At 43.3% G+C, this 16,571-nt stretch overlaps 1 protein-coding gene across 6 annotated transcripts in view; it reads left to right on the plus strand.

Moving 5' to 3' along the window:
* DYNC1I1 (dynein cytoplasmic 1 intermediate chain 1) overlaps positions 1-16,571 on the plus strand; it is a 380,396-nt gene that overhangs the window by 27,959 nt on the left and 335,866 nt on the right. The window lies entirely within an intron of this gene.

Raw genomic sequence — 16,571 nt, forward strand, 5'->3', positions numbered from 1 at the left:
GAATCCCAAAGCCAATGGAGTCTTGACCCTTCTTACGCAGAATGAAGGTAGGAGGAGAAGAAGCTCACTTAGGCAATTTTTGAAGCTATGTTTGTTCATTATCTGTGCTGTGCTTAGTCACTCAGTTGTGTCTGAGTTTTTGGGGATTCTCCAGGCAAGAATACTGGAGTGAGTTGCCACGCCCTCCTCCAGGGGATCTTCCTGACCCAGGGATCGAACCCAGGTCTCCCGCATTGCAGGTGGATTCTTTGCCATCTGAACCACCAGGGAAGCCCCATTCATCTAATAGGTATTTATTGAATGTCTACAACATCTACTCTGTACCATTCACCATTCTAAGTATTGGCAGCACCTGAGTGAACAATACAGACAAGATCTTTGTCTTCATTGGAGCTAGGAGAAGGAGAAATGAAATCTATTTAAATGTGTTACAGAATATGTTAAGTGGTAATATACATAATAAAAAAAATAAAGCAGTGGGAAAGACTTGGGAATGCATGTGCTGCCGGGGTGGGGGTGGGGGTGCAAGTGTTTTGCTCTTTTAAATAGAGTGATGAGTTAAGATCTCATGAGAGGAACTTTGAACTCAGTTTTCAAGAAGCAAATCTTTCAGAATTTTAGAGGAAAAAAGTGTATCAGGCAGAAGGAATAGTAGATGCAAAGTCCTCGAGGCAGGAGTGTACATGATGTGTTTGGAGAACAGCAGGGAAGTGTGCCTGAAAATGAGATCAGAAAAGTGATGGGGCTGGATTGTGTCTGGTCACAGAAGCCATGCAGGACTTGGGCTTCTCTAACTATGAGATGGAAGCTGGTGATGAGCTTTATGCAGAGAAGTGACATGATTTGACTTGTGTTTTAATGAATTACTGTTGCAGCTGAGAATAGGCCCTGGGTAGACCCAGGGAGACTGTTAAGGAGGCTTTGACAATAATATGATGGGGGATGATGGCAGGGGAGGTGGGGAAAAGCAGACAGGTTCTGGAAATGGCTTGGAAGGTAGAGTCCAGATAATTTGCTAATGAATCGGATGTAGGTTTTGACAGAAAGACAAAGCAGGGATGACTAAGATTTTGGGTCTGATCTAACTGGAGGGCTGGAGTTGCCTGTACCTGGAGTGCAACAATTAAAGGTTGGATGTACATGGAGCCAGAGCAGGGGGAGCAGTTGTCGTAACCGGGGCTGCAGGGGAGCCACCTGGCGCCGTCGTGGTGACCCTCCTAACAGATGCACAGGCACAGTGACGTCAGCTGGTCAGGGCAGCTGTTTCCTGGGACACACCAGAGAAAACCTGAAGACTTCATTCCCCATCTCCTGTCATTTGAGACTTCATTCTCCTTTCATTGTAGCAGCTTTATGGTGGTTTACCGCTAATCTTGGCAGTGGTTTTCCTTTACCTTTGGTCGGTCCTAGCTTTGATGTTTTACCACTGTGTGTCATGAACAGAGGAGCCTGGTGGGCTACAGCCCATAGGGTCTCAGAGTTGGACATGATTGAAGCAACTTAAGCGTGCACACACTGTATGTCATGGTTTTGACTTGGGAGATGTCCTGTCATTTAAGATAAGGTCTAGTTTAACTTCAGAAAGTGGTCATGCTCTATTCCCGTCATTTTCAAATTCTTGGAGACTACCTACCATTATCATCTCCCATACCCCTAAATGTTGTCACCCAAATCCAGGAAGTCACTTTTATGTCTCCACTCTGCTCCACCCGATCACCGCTTTACTCTTATAAGGCAGTCATTGGGTGGCAGAGGTCTAATTGCAGTTATGTCCAATCAGGCAATGGTCAGGAATGGGGGCAGCCTACTAGGCAGTAAAGGAGATGGATGTGTTCATGTAAGTTCCTCCTTACTTTGAATATTTTTGTTACTTCTTAGCAAGATCCTGAAAATGCCCATATCATTCTTCCTCCACTTTAATTTTTTTTCTGCCAAGATTGATTTTCTTCAGAAGCTCATATATATAAGCCTGTCTCCTATTTTCACTCAAAGAGACAGATGGTTGAAACTGACTCTAGCTTAAATTAAAAAAAAAAAGAAAGACATCTTGAATTTGAAAAATGCACATGGGTATCAGAAGGGGTTTAAGCCTTTAAGAACTGGTTGAGAAATCTGTTCTGAATCCTGCCTCACACCACTGTGTTATCCATTCATGTATAGCATGCTGTGTGCAGGCGAAGCTGGGGGACTCTGCAGCCAAGCTTTTCAGATGGGTATTTGCTTTCTGAAAGGAATATAAAGGTTGTGCTGATGAGACAAATGGCAAACCTCCAGATCCTGAGCTCAGTCAGCATCTGCTCTGACATGGCCTGCAGGGAATATGCCATGGTCCCGCATTTCCGGCAGTATTGATTTTCTGCACTCTTAAGGGCACACTAGGGTAACTGGAAAAGCCAGTTAATCTTTGTAAGTACATCCATCTTGATGCGTTTGTGCCCTGAAACATCCATGGCTTTATTTTGTTATCTTTTGCACTTTCTTTCTCTGGTGGAACTTAGATGTTGCTGAGCTGGCTTTGGTCATTCTGTGGTAATGCGTCCTCACCAGCGCCCTGCAAAGGACTGCAGGCTGCGTGTGCACCCAGATATTAATCTCTTGGCCCTCCGGGTATTCGGAGCCTGGGTCAGTCTCCTGTGGTAGCCAGCAGCTTTCTCTGTTCCCTCAGCACTCTGGGCAAGTGTCACGTGGGTGTCATGCTGCGCAAAATGTTGGCTGAGAAAAGACAAAGGTGGAAACAAGTTTATGAATGAAAGCTTACTCTACAATTGATGTAGCCCAGTACGTTTGGATCTCATTTACCTGCAACTGACCATGGACAATGCTGTGTCTGTGTAACAGTGAACGTGCGTGTATCCAAAACCAAGTTCTGTGAAACCGTAATTGTTCTTCCTCTGTGCTTCTTAGCAGTTTTCATCTGTTAATCACAAACGTTGCTCCCTGTGACTACTAATGAACTTGATTTTGTTACATACTGGTGGTTTGCAACCCATGTTTAAAAAGCCTGTGTGTAAAATAGATAGCCAGTGGAAGTTTGCTGTATGATGCAGGGAGCTCAAACCTGGTGCTCTGTGACAACCTAGAGGGGTGGGATGGGGTGAAGGGTGGGAGGGAGGTTCAATAGGGAGGGGATATATATATATGTGTATAGCCATATATAACTATGGCTGATTCATGTTGATGTATGGCAGAAACCAACACAACACTGTAAAGAATGATCCTCCAATTAAAATAAATAAATTAAAATGTTCAGTAAAAAAGGCTGTATGTATTACATGCTAAGGATAAACCACCTGGCCTTGCACTTGGTTGAATCCTTTGGTATTTCCTTGCTGCCTACAGAGTTTAGATCTCGCTAAAGTATGGCAGAGCACATCTTTGGCTGCAGGGTGACAATCTTGTCCAGGTTTGCCGGGGCTTTCCTGAAAGCCCTGCATCCAGGGAACTCTATCAATCTCTGTGCAAACTGGGACGGTTGGTCACTCGGTCTTCGGGATCTCATCTCTGACTGCACATCCATCCTCATTCTCCTTGTCTTCTTTTGCACTGAGTGTTCTGTTTGTATCCAGTTGCTTGTCGCACAGGCTGGCCATTCTCTTCCCTGTCTCCCCACCTTTGTCCATGCTGTCCTCTGCCTGGGGTGCGCTCCTCACCTTCTGCGGTCCTTGGGTCTGATTTCCCTCTGGGATCATTTGTTAAGTCATCAGCTCTGTGGAGCCTTCTTACTGCCTTCTTGAGAGCACAGTCATGCCACAGACTATGCATATTAGTAAGCTCTTCGGTAGCCTGATCTCAGATCATCAGTTGTGTTTTTCTCAGCTATCTTACTCTTTGTCTCCTGTAGAACAAAAATGAGAAGGAAAACTACTAAAATAAAGTGGGTAACAATGGCAGAAAAAGAATATAAAGGAAATGGAATAAAACACTACAAGTGGGAGGGCCAATAGTGTGAGGCAAGGAAAGATGAGAAATGCAGAAAGCTGTGGGCATAGGCAGTAATTAAGAGCGACTGGAAACTGGGTTTGAACCTTAGCCTTTCACAGGTCAAGTTGTTTGTTTTGATGTGAGGATAGAGTGTTATCTAGCAGAGTCCTTCTCAGTGTGAATTTCTCCATCATGATAACTTCAACCCAGATCAATGGTCCTTAAAATTAGGTAGGCTTAATTACAAATTTGTGTTTTGTAGTTAATTTGGGAGGATATTGAATGAAGTGGTTTTAAGATGTACAGACGTATCCTAGTAACTTATATGTTTAGAAGGTTAAAAACCAATTGACTTTGTGAACATTCATATTGAGAAAAATCTATTTTTGACTTTATTATTTAAGCGTTAAAATTTTCCTTCTCTTATTTTCGGTAGTATGTCTTGATTTTACTTCCTTTAGTATGATGGTTTGAATTTGCTCTCATTTGTGAGTTGCAAGACTCTCTGGGTAGTTTGAATTTGCCTGCACTCTGTATCAGAATAGAGTAGCCTCGTTAGGCAGCCCTGTTGGGCAAGGCTGTCTTAATTTAACATTGCTGCACAGAACATCTGGCCCCTTCATAGAACGGGTAGTCAAGGACTCCGAGTCAAAGCTAAACTTAGTCATGTCTGAAGATTTGCTTGCTCTCAGTTATTTTAAAGATCAGCCCCACAGGTTACCTGAGAGTCGTTTATTTTTAGACACATTCATTTATCATCTTAGCAACTCAGAGTAAACAGCTTCAGGTACAATGGATGACTGTGTTTTAAAGCACTGATATTTTTACATCACTTCTAATGAGAAAGCCCAGTTATTGGCATGATGATTTATCCTCAAGGCCTTTTGGGCTTCTAGATTGCTGAAATTTTGGCTGAGGTAAGCAATGGAGACTGTCAGTTATAAAGTGAATGGATTTTGCTAAATATCCTTTTAGAGTCAGAAAACAGAGGTTGAGATAAAAAATGTAAACCAGGTGGGAAAGCATGGTATCAGTGGGTTTATGTGATTTAGGAAAAGATAGTTAAGTGGATCGGAGAAGGCAACGGCACCCAACTCCAGTACTTTTGCCTGGAAAATCCCATGGACGGAGGAGCCTGGTAGGCTGCAGTCCATGGGGTCGCTAAAAGTCGGATATGACTGAGCATCTTCACTTTCACTTTTCACTTTCCTGCATTGGAGAAGGAAATGGCAACCCACTCCAGTGTTCTTGCCTGGAGAATCCCAGGGACGGGGAAGCCTGGTGGGCTGTCGTCTATGGGGTCGCACAGAGTCAGACACGAGTGAAGTGACTTAACAGCAGTAGCAGCAGCAGCAGTTGAGTGAATGAGGCAATGCTTGGACTGTGTGTTTGATGCACATGTGTCCTAATGGATGAAAAAAATCAATTCCTGCCCCTCCCAACCCCTGCCGCCCATGGGGAATCAAGATTGTTGCAGAAAAAGGAAGAGCTTTTCTGAGTTGTATCACTGAAAAGCTTAGTGCAGCGGTCCACAAACTTTGGTACCAGGGATCAATTTCATGGAAGACGATTTTTTCACAGCCTGGGGAAGGGTGGTTTGAGGATGCTTCAAGTGAATTACATTTATTGTGCACTTTATTTCTACTATCATGACATCAGCTCCATCTCAGATCATCAGGCATTAAATCCCAGAGGTTGGGGACCCCTGGCTTAGTGCACTCACGCAGTGTACTGATGATTAGAAAACTCCCGATAGTGAAACTGTGGAAAATTTCACGCTTCCATTTAATGATTATTTAGCAGTTCAAGGGACTTGTATTGAACACTCATTGTTGGGCACTAGGAGCACAGAGATAAATTAGATGTGGCCCTTCCTTCAGAGCAGCTGTCGGTGCAACAGGAGAGCATCGTGTGAGCAGAACAGAGGTGCGCGTAGGTGGACCGCGTGGTCAGTGTTGCCGCCAGCCATGCGCATGCGCAGGGTGCCCGCGGGCCGCCAGAGCGATGCTTGTCCCGTGCTTGAGGCTGTAGGCGGCCTTTCTGAAGGGGTGTTTGTGACAGTTTCAGGGGCACAGCAGAGGGACTCAGCCATGGGTACACATGTATCCATTCTCCCCCAAACGTTTACACAGTCTTATGTAAGGTCTAGACTTTGTACTTGAGGCTTCTTTACTGATACCTGGTATAGGCAGATGATACACCTTTCCCATCTGTTTGGACCTGAGGTTAGGTGTTTCAGCAGGAGTCTTTGTATAAGGCCTCACTCCTTTCTTCGTTCTGGTGTTCCTGTGGTCTTCTCCAGATGGCTTCCATCTCCTTTCTTCCAATTCTACTTTCCAGCCCCTTTTCTGCCCTGAGTCTTCGAGACCCAGTACCAAAATACTACTTTCCAGTTGTCCAAACTGTTCCATATTTAGTTTTCTCTTCTTTCAAGGATGGTCCTTGAAATGCTCATTTCCTAAGGACTCTTGATATCGTCTGAGTGTTTCCTGAGAGAAGAGGCCCTACAAACTGAATGAACGATTCCCTTAATTGAAGAGCAGTTCCTTTCCCAAAGAGATGAAGCACGCTGAGTCTTCCAATGGGTAGAATGTACTGCAGGCATCAGCAGTAACTTGAAAATTTCCAGAACTTTTTGGTGGAGATGACAATGGGTTTTGAGTCTTTTAAATTGAAGAGCTCTCGTCTCTATTCTGTTAACTAGATGAAAAGGTAGATCCCTTTTGGATTGATTTTTCTCTCTAGCATAATGGGCCTCTATGCTGAGTACTGGAGAACCTCTCCTGTTTAATGTGTTGCAATTGCCCATGCTCGAGTTACAGCCGAAGCAGCACAATTTGGGTAGCTCAGAATCTAAAGTGGTGAGAGGAAGACTAGAGACAATATGCAGATACAACAATCTCAAATATAGTTCATAAACCCAACAAGAGCGGTTCTAAAGGCATACTGCAGAAATACTACCTGATTTCCTAGTCAAGAACCAACCCATTATGAATAAAATGAAGAGCCTTGAAAAATCAACACAGATTTTTAACTGTTTGTGTGTACTAAGATATTTCCTCTCCAAACCTATAGTTCTCTATTGACATAAGGCGATCCTTCCTGTGTATTAATAGCTGAGAATCTTGCAGTGCTTGGGACTACCCAGTATTGGCTTGGAGACCTGGCTGGGAATTTCCGAGGCAAAGCCTTTACGGGTCAGCTCTCTCATGCAGGTTATGTTTGCCGCCACCAGGCGGTGATAGAGAGTGATTGCACGATTGGGCTGGGAGTAGACAGATCAGGATCTGCTGTGAGTGCCTTTGGTTTAAGAGCTTTCTTGTGACTGAGAGTGAAATCCTGAATAAGTAAACCGGGACAGGGAAGCATTACTTAATAAAAGTTATCAAGAACAAAGACATCTAGTGATTCCAGTTCTGACTCGTCCTCTTAATGGTGGTGCGTTTAGACACATGCAGCTCAGTTTCCCTGTTTATGGGTAAAATATTGGCACTGGATTATATAATTGTTAAAGTTCTTATGTTAAAAATAAGCAAGTGTAATTTTAATTGTTAACACAGAAAAATGAAAGGAATAAAAACTTTTCACATAACAGGGAAATCTATATTTATTAATAACCATCTTAGTTCACTTCTGTGGCTCAGGTGGTCAAGAGTCTGCCTGAGTGCGGGAGACCCAGGTTCAATCCCTGGGTGAGGAAGATCCCCTGGAGAAGGAAATGGCAACCCACTCCAGTATACTTGCCTGGAAGAAGCCATGGATGGAGGAGCCTGGTGGGCTACCGTCCATGGGGTTGCAAAGAGTTGGATGTGTTTAGGTTATTGCTATGAATTCAGCAGAATTTTAAATAGATGGCTTTCTAGAATCAACTGCATCTTATCAGAAGTAGGTTAAGGCAGACCGTGCTTTGAGGATCTCTGGGAATCCCAAGATACGTTCAGGTGTCCAGAAGGTCAAAACCATTTTCATACTAACGCTGAAGGGTTACTTGTCTTTTTCAGTGTATTGACATTTGCAGTGATGGTGTGAAATTAATGGCAGGGCAGACTTCAGGTAAGGTAGCATGAGTTGCGGAGAAGGCAGTGGTAGCCCACTCTAGTACTTTTGCCTGGAAAATCCCATGGATGGAGGAGCCTGGTAGGCCGCAGTCCATGGGGTCGCTAAGAGTCGGGCACTACTGGGCAACTTCACTTTCACTTTTCACTTTCATGCATTGGAGGAGGAAATGGCAGCTCACTCCAGTGTTCTTGCCTGGAGAATCCCAGAGACGGGGGAGCCTGGTGGGCTGCCATCTATGGGGTCGCACAGAGTCGGACACGACTGAAGCGACTTAGCAGCAGCAGCAGCAGCATGAGTTGAGACAGGGCAGCAGACTCCTGGCAGTGTTGGCACACCTCGCTGCCACACACTTGCCGCTAAAAAGACAAACAACTTCACTTAAGAATGTCCTTCCTGAAGCAGAAAACAATGCTGGTTACGTTAAATCTTTAAGCTCGAGCACACATCTTTTCTGTGTGACAGATGGGGACATGAAAGGCACTCTGTTGCTTACCAAAGTTCCCTGGTTGTCTTGAGAAAAGGATTTGTGCAGTGTTCGAGTTGTGAGCTAAATGAGCTGCTTTTTTGCAAGAAACACTATTTTTTACTCGAAACTATGATTCATAGACAAACTATGGTTGTTTAGGCTTGGTTATTTGGCAGAACTTTTCTCAAAAATCAATGACATGAGCTTGTCACTTCAAGAACACGATTGACAATATTTATTGTTCATGATAAAATTTGAGCAAAATTAGAGTTTTGGGAAACTTGTATCTGCCGCTGTGAGCTGCACAGCTTTACCATCCACATTTAAAGACCTTTCTGAAGATTTTGGTAGTGATGGTACCAAATGTGATTTTTGGATGTTGTATAATGAAATGTATCAATATTTGAGAGAAGTCTGCATAATTTCTAAATAACCAGTGCATGATGTTATAAAATCATTCATGGATAAAGTAAATTTAAAGTTTAAAATAGAACAATGGATTTTAATGTAACAGAGTATAAAAAGTTCACTGATAGGTGTGGCACATATTCAGATTGGAAATGAACTTTGGGAAACTGCCATTTGTTGATTTTTGGTGTAATATCAAAGAATATCCAAAATTACTTCATATACCTGTGGCGGATTCATTTTGATATTTGGCAAAACTAATACAATTATGTAAAGTTTAAAAATAAAATAAAATTAAAAAAAAAGAGGCTATTCAGATACTCCTGTGTATTTTCCAGAATACACAGTTATGTGAGATCAGATTTTCTTCACAACCAAAATAGTGTATCACAACAGATTGAATGCACAAATAGCTGTAAGAATCCAGTTGACTTTTTTTAAGCTAGATATTAAAAAGAGAAGTGAAAATATAAAAGAAATACCCTCTTACAGTATTTTTTTGGTCTTGGAAAGTATAGCTGTTTTTCCCTAAAAGTTTTATGTTAAATAAAAAAGCTTGGTGTTATTACAGGATTAATTATTCGGTATTTAAAGTTTTGTCAGTTTTGATTGTTAACGTGGTTGATGTTAATAGGTGTAACCCACAGAACAAAAGCTCTTTGAAGTCACTGATAATTTTGACGCGTCTCAAGGGATACTGAGAGCAAGCACTTGAGAACTCATCTCTAAGTAGACCAGGCCTGGGCACCCCTCCCTCTATGAGATGGGTTTTATTAAAATGTTCGTTTTCCTAGTATATTGATGGCTGTACACTTTAGCATATAGCTCTCCCCTCTCACCAGCGGACTTCCTCTAGGATTTATCTCACCCCGTTTTGTTGACTGCGGGGTATAGCTGTAAAAATGGGTGTGGTTCCATTCAGCCCTTGGCCTCCCATCCGAGAGGAAGGAGATAGCTGCATTGTGTAAGAAGTCAGGCAGGTGAATCGAGGTTGTGAAAGATCAAATTTCTTATGCGTACCAAGTGGCAGATGAAAAGTTCAATAGCTGATAGTGAAGAGCTGACAAGAGCGATTGTTTTTAGGCAGGAAAAGAGAATTTATTTCCAGGTAGTTTTTTTTCAGTGAGTCTGGCAACAGCTGGGCAATGATTTAACCCTCCTAGGATTCTGACTTTAAGCTTAACAATACATTTGCATATGCCAGCATTAGAAATGGAATCTCAAACTGCTGCCAACGTAGACAACCAAAAGGAAATAGAGATCTAAACGGTTCAAAAGCTAAGCCTCGGGAGGTTCTGTTGCTTGGCAGCTGTGTAAACAGAGCTAGACCCTGTGCTTCTCCTCTCTGAGATGCTTGGTTCTAAACAGGACCACACCATCTCGTGACCATATGGGCAGGAGTGGAAATGAAGGGGACGGGTCTCATTGTTGGGTTCAAGAAAAGTCGAACATTTTCCTTTCTGTATGCATGTGTGTGGAGTAAGAAATGTGACGGCGAAACAGGGTTAACTGGGAAGACAACGCCAGGTGGGGAGATGACTTTGGTTTTCCCCTAACTGGGGGTCTATGTTTTTTTCTCATGTTTTCTTCCTTTCTTTCTCCCTCCTTTCTTTCTTCCTTGAAACTTACGACGGTGAGACAATTTTACTAGGATGCAACAGGAGTGACCCTCCCTGTAATTAACTTCTTAACCAGAGAAGGAATCATTTCTCCATGTGCCACTCTGTCCTCTGGGGGAAGTGGGTGAGATAGGACAGGGTGCCCACCTGGGACAGCTTGACGTATAATCCCTATCTACGTTCAACAGAAAAAGTGAGAGGAATTTTACTAGTTAGATTAAGTGACCACAGTTAGTTGTTTAAAACATATTTTTCCTTTGAGTCACAGCTCTTTAACCACGTCTTCCGTTTTATAATCCATTTAGGTTGAGAAGCATACTATATCTTTAGTGCATTTCTGACTGTAACTTTTTAATACTTGTTTTTATTAATGGTGTAATTGACATACATTATGTTAGTTTCCGATGTATGACATAATGATTTGCTGTTTGTAGATCTTGTGAAATGTGTACAGTTTCACAATATGGAATTTTGTGATATTCGCCACAATAAGTCTAGTTCAACATCTGTCATCATACATAGTTAACACGATTTTTTCCCTTGGGTTGGGAACTTTTAAGATCTCCTCTCTTAACAGCTTTAAAAGTATTGTTAACCATAGTCACAGTGCTGCTCATTACATCCCCATGATTTGTTTGTTTTCTCACTGGAAGTCTGTATCTTCACTCACTTCACTCACCCCTCATCTCCAGCTCTGGGAACCATCAGTCTGTTCTCTGTTTCTGTAAGCTTGATTTGGGCTCTCTCTCTTTTTTTTTTGGTTAAAGTTTTAATTTTTTGTTTTGGCCATGCAGCATGGCTTATGGGATCTTTAGTTCCCCATCCAGGGATTGAACCATGGCCCCCAGCAGTGCGGGTACTGAGTCCTAACCGCTGCACCCACCAGGGAATTCCTCCCTCTCCCAGATTTTTTAGATTTAGATCATTTGCAGTGAACTTTGATGTTTTTAGTTATTGAATTAATGTAGAATTAGTGATGGGGTAAAGAGTTCACGTCTAGTCAAGGCTATGGTTTTTCCAGTGGTCATGTATGGATGTGAGAGTTGGACTGTGAAGAAAGCTGAGCGCCGAAGAATTGATGCTTTTGAACTGTGGTGTTGGAGAAGACTCTTGAGAGTCCCTTGGACTGCAAGGAGATCCAACCTGTCCATTCTAACGGAGATCAGCCCTGGGTGTTCTTTGGAAGGAATGATGCTAAAGCTGAAACTCCATTACTTTGGCCACCTCATGCGAAGAGTTGACTCATTGGAAAAGACTCTGATGCTGGGAGGGATTTGGGGGCAGGAGGAGAAGGGGACGACAGAGGATGAGATGGCTGGATGGCATCACCGACTCGATGGACGTGAGTCTGAGTGAACTCCGGGAGTTGGTGATGGACAGGGAGGCCTGGCGTGCTGCGATTCATGGGGTCGCAAAGAGTTGGACACGACTGAGCGACTGAATTGAACTGACTGAAAGAGTTCGCATGGTAACAAATAGTAATACTATTAATAATAGTAGAAAAAGGAGGAGAAGGAGGAAGAAGAAGAAGAGAAACAACTTTTCTTGCATGTTTAATACTTTGCCAGGTATAGTTTTAAGCTCTTATATTGATTCAGCTACTTGAAAGGTAAGGATGGCAGTTTACTGAGCTGAAAGATGGGCAGAAATCCAAGTTGTGAGAACAGAGGTATCTGGGAGGCTAGATGGAGATGTCATAGTGAAACAAGGGGATAAAGGCTGAACCAGGAGACAAGAGAGAAGTGGGAAGGAGGGAGTTGAAATTTGAAAAAGTGACAGACGTTGGGAAGATGGAATCCAAAGTGAAAACAGAGTAGCTGATTTGAACTTTGAGGTGTCTGTTGTCAGGTAGGAGTAATTTGGTGGATGAGAAAAGAAATACCAGAGATGAAGTGAAATTACATCCAGTGATAGTAAAACCGGGGAACCTCCAGCAGACCAAGTGCTGAGATGCAGAGGAGGCAGGAAGATGAATCCAGCAAAGGCAAATGAGAGAACGTGGGCGAAAGGAGTGTCACTGATGGAAAGCAAATGCAGAACATGGGCTTTGCTGGGGGGGGAGCTGGGGCGCAGTAATCAGCGCATCAGCTGACCCCGTGTGGGTGGAGCTGGGGAGGGGCTGCTGTGAGTGTTCCTAAGCCAGGATGGAGTTGCGCTGTAGTTGGCTGGTGGGCAGGAGAACAGGGGGATGACGAGACGAGAAGGAGACATACACCTTGGGGTGGGTTTGATTTATCTGCTTGACTCCTTGCCCTTTGTAAGTGAAAGAAACTGGCTTTTCTATGTGTGTGAAGTAAGTGAGCAATAATTAGCAGCAGGTAGCTCTGACTCTTATTTTCTTAAACTAAGAGCATCAAAATTGCCTTTGCAGTGACCTGCATTAGCCCCAGGAAGCTCTATAACTCATGTCCCCTGTGCCTTGCTCCTCGATTTGCTTTGTTTAATGTGCAGGGAGTTTTTAGTGGATCAGACTGGCAAGCCCCCCCACCCCACCCCAGGGAAGCCTATGAAGTTCAGTGCTGACGCTGCATTTCGTGCCACTTTTTAAGCCATTTCACTCTGTGTAAAGGTCCTTTCATTTCTGTGCACTTTCCAAAGCCTCAATGAGGTGTTCTCTTGAGATTTCTTATTCTCCCAGGGGCCAGTGCTTAAGTGTCTAGTTTGGAATAGATCCAAAAATCGGTAAGTGGAAGGTATTCTATCTCTGTCTTTTAACACTGTGCTTCTCCTGCCTTTAAAAAGCGAAGTGTTATTGGAAACATCGCTATGTAGTTGGCTACATACTATACTGTAACACTATACTATGTAGTATGTAGTATAATTCTTTTAAAATTCCCTTGGTGTTTTTGTTGTTATACTTTTTAAATATTGGCTTTGTGTCTGGTAACAGCAACTTAAATGACCACCATCATCAGACATTATCAGTGTTGCTGCTGCTGCTAAGTCGCTTCAGTCGTGTCCGACTCTGTGCGACCCCATAGACGGCAGCCCACCAGGCTTCCCGTCCCTGGGATCTCCAGGCAAGAACACTGGAGTGGGTTGCCATTTCCTTCTCCAATGCGTGAAAGGGAAAAGCGAAAGTGAAGTCGCTCAGTCGTGTCTGACTCTAGCGACCCCATGGACTGCAGCCCACCAGGCTCCTCTGTCCATGGGATTTTCCAGGCAAGAGTACTGGAGTGGGGTGCCATTGCCTTCTCCGTATCAGTGTTAAGAAGACCTTAACCCTTCTTACATAGAGAATACAGTTTACATCCCACTATTGAATGAAGTCCTTCTCAGGAAAATCACAACAAATACAGGATGTTCCTATTACATAGTTTGCGCCTTAAGGACCGTGATATATGCCTGAAGTCATGCTGATACTTTTGACAGACTGGGAAAGGCAGAGAAAAGGGAATGTGGAGGGAGGGGAACTTAGGGTGCTTCTGAAACGTTGCCACTGGCTGTTTTCAGCATAGGATGACACGACTATTGCTGTAACAGTAGTTTTTCTGCTAAGACATTTAATTTCTGACAGCAGAAAAGTGACAAAATCGTAAATCGCATTGGCCCCCATTGGGGAAGAATATATGTAAGGTCTCAGGTGGCTTCTGGTACCAGATTCTCATTTTCTCTTGTCAGCATTTTTGGTGTTGAAAATTATTGGCAAACAGTATTTTAGTGGTAACTGTTACTTTTATCAGTTCTGTGGCTCTTCTTGGGGCAAAAAAAAAAATCAGCTCTAACTGCTTGAGTCCATATTCTTCCATGTCGGCCATCAGTTTGGAACCAGAAAGACCTTCTTCCTTCAGGCAGAACGTTTCCTGCCTGCTGGTGTCAGTCAGTGCTTCGTTTCCTCAGGTTATATACCTGTCCTTCACTACCTCCTGGAGCTTGCTCAGACGCATGTCCACTGAGTCAGCGATGCCATCCAACCATCTCATCCTCTGTTGCCCCCTTCTTCTCCTGCCTTAAATCTTTCCCAGCATCAGGGTCTTTTCCAGTGTGTGGTTTTTCACATCAGATGGCCCAACTATTGGAGCTTCAGCATCAGTCCTTCCCATGAATATTTAGGGTTGATTTCCTTTAGGATTGACTGGTTTGATATCCTTGCTGTCCAAGGGACTCTCAAGAGTCTTCTCCAACACCACAATTTGAAAGCATCAGTTCTTCGACACTCAGCCTTCTTTATGGTCCAGCTCTCACATCCGTACATGACTACCGGAAAAACCATAGCTTTGACTATACAGATCTTTGTTGGCAAAGTGATGTTTCTGCTTTTTAATACGCTGTCAAAGTTTGTCATAAATTTTCTTTCAAGGAGCAAGCATCTTTTACTTTCAAGGGATAAGAATAGGCATAAGAAAATTTATATCCTGTTTTCATTTTGCCACTTTTCTTTTTCATACAGCTGTTGATTTCCCAAACCTTATTACACCTAGTGAGCCCACTTTTCTCTTTTTCCAGGTCTTTGCCACTTGCCTCCACAGGTCTGTTCTTACTGACTGAAGTTTGTATTTCTTGACTTGAATTAATCTGCACCTCTCATGCACAGCCTGCTGGTTCTGTCTTCTGCAGGTCTTTGCAGATCTCTGTCTCCCCTTCCTGTGCTAGTCCCTGACCTCATTCCATATCCAGTTCAAATTCCACTACTCAAAGCTCTCCTCATCTACTCCACCAGATCTATGTCTTGTTCTGCATCCATTGGCGATCAGCAGAGTGGAGTTCAGAGCATGAACATGCTTAAACTGAGGTCCTTCTGTGTATGGACTTTAACTTGAACTCGGGCAAACTCCAAGAGATAGTGAGGGACAAGGAGGCCTGGCATGCTGCAGTCCATGGGGTCTCCAAGAGTCAGACACAACTTAACAACTGGACAACAACAACAAATGTATGGACTATACAGGGTTAGGTCTTGCGGAATCTCCTTTATCTGAATTGTGAAAAAGGCACTCGTAATAATATTGGTCTCCTTGGATGGTTGTGATTAAACGTGATAATACATGTAAAGCGTCTGGCACTCAGTGATCAGTGCGCCAAGCTCTCAGGGAGCATTTCCAGCCACACCGCATGCTCACAGAGTTGAGATGTGCAGTCCTTGAAGGGAAGAATCTGGCTCTGCAGAGAATGCCTGCTACTGCTGCTAAGTCGCTTCAGTCATGTCCGACTCTGTGCGACCCCATAGATGGCAGCCCACCAGGCTCTAGCACAGGTTAACTACTCAACGAGCATGTGTTGAAAATGAAGAGCATGGTCGTGAATAGCAGAGATTGATTATCATGATGATGGTTGTTATTATTTCCGCAAATCTTTGTCATCATATTATAAGCAAAAATGTGTGTGGTGGGACAGGAGGAACACAGTACACTCCCAGTGTGTATTTCATCTGAATGTGCCTAAGGGTGACTGCAGATTCTTGATTACCTTCTAAAGACAGTGACAGGAAGTTCCAGGATTTTTCACTGCTTGTGTTTTATATGTACATATAATGCACACACACATATATAAAATATATATATGTATAAACTTTATTTATTTTTGAATGTGTTGGGCTTTCTTGGCGCAGGTTTTTCTTAAGTTGCTAGGAACATGGGCTACTCTGTAGCTATTGTGTGCAGGCTTCTCATTGGAGTGGCTTCTCTTGCTGCAGAGCACAGGCCCTTGGGCACGCAGGCTTCAATGGTTGCAGTGTGTGGGTTCTGTAGTTGCAGCTCTCCAGCTCTAGAGCACAGGCTCAGTAGTTGTGACACGACCAAGCTGCACCTAGGCCTGTGGGGTCTTCCCGGATCAGGAATTGAACCCATGTCTCCTGCATTGGCAGGCAGATTGTTTACCGCTGAGCCACCAGGGAAGCCCCACTGTGTATCTTTTAGGGCATTTTTTTTCCCATCCCTCACTTTGTCATCTATTTAGAAGTATACTATATGTGTGTTTCATCATAGTTGCATACAAGTAGTATGCAAATGGATACTTGTGACATTTATGATTCGTTTTAAAAAAAATTTATTTTAGGAGTTTGGGTCGCAGAAGGGTTCTTCATTTCCTGGTGCTTCCATTTTCTTAGTTTCCAATTGGGCGCAGAAAAGAGACAAATATAAATGATGGATAATTGGTGACAG

Source organism: Bubalus bubalis, chromosome 8, assembly GCF_019923935.1.
Source record: "Bubalus bubalis isolate 160015118507 breed Murrah chromosome 8, NDDB_SH_1, whole genome shotgun sequence".
Classification (NCBI taxonomy): domain Eukaryota; kingdom Metazoa; phylum Chordata; class Mammalia; order Artiodactyla; family Bovidae; genus Bubalus; species Bubalus bubalis.